This window comes from Elephantulus edwardii, unplaced genomic scaffold (genome assembly GCF_000299155.1).
Source record: "Elephantulus edwardii isolate Elephantulus edwardi_28Jun2011 unplaced genomic scaffold, EleEdw1.0 scaffold00034, whole genome shotgun sequence".
Classification (NCBI taxonomy): domain Eukaryota; kingdom Metazoa; phylum Chordata; class Mammalia; order Macroscelidea; family Macroscelididae; genus Elephantulus; species Elephantulus edwardii.
The window spans coordinates 4,416,440-4,417,501 of record NW_006399784.1 but is presented as its reverse complement, the minus strand read 5'-3'; positions in this window follow the sequence as shown (position 1 = coordinate 4,417,501).

Sequence of the window (1,062 nt, the reverse complement as noted above, 5' to 3'; positions counted from 1 at the left end):
AATCTCAATCTCTTCACCATCCATCCTGATGCCGCCAATTGGTCCAGTGGTGAGAATCTTTGTCTTCTTGACATTGAGCCTCAAGCCATATTGTAGGCTGCAGTCCTTGACGCTCTGCAGCAGGTGCTTCAGGTCCTCTTCAGTTTCAGCAAGCTGAGTTGTGTCATCCGCATAATACAGATTATTGATAAATTGTCCACCAATCTTGACCCCACATTTCTCCTCATAGAGCCCACCCTCCCGGATAATCTGTTCTGCATATAGGTTGAAAAGGTATGGAGATAGGATGCATTCCTGGCGTATGCCCTTCCCAATTTTGAACCATGAGTTGTGGGGCTGGAGAAGAGTATTGAACATAACATAGACCACTAGGAGAACAAATAGATCTGATTTGGGGAAAGTTTAGTGACGTTTTTCCTTGGAGGAAAGGATTTTGAAGCTCCAGCTCACATATTGTAGACATTTGGGCAGGAGGGACTGGTTTTTGGAGAAGGACATCATGCTTGGAAGGGTAGAAAGGCATTCAGGAGAGGAAGATCTCACATGGTCTCACATGTGATGGATTGACACAGTAACGGGTCCAATTGGATTAAGTGTGTTGGAGTCAGTGCTGGAGTCAGAGACTGGGTCAGCATCGGGAAGGGTTCAGAGCTATTGTACACAGGGTTGCTATGAGTCACTGATGACTTGAAAGTACATAACAATAAATGCTTGTTATTATTTCCCTAAGCTACATTTTATGTTTTAGAAATACAAAATGAAAAAGTCTTCCTATATCCTATTATGCGTTGGTGTTCAGTTATTAGTACTGGTAATATTTGTGCTACTATATAGAAAATAACCTTTAAACAAATTTCACTTTAAGTATCTTGGAAAATCAAATTACACGTATGAGTCAGATTAATATATCATAAGCTCCAATTTCTTATAAGATTATATCAGCACTATGAGATCATTGAATTCTAACGGATAAAATTATAAACACTCACAAATTGTTCAGATCAGACAATTTTTCATTGTTAAGAGTTGTCTGATTAAAGTACAGCAATGGACCACCCATCT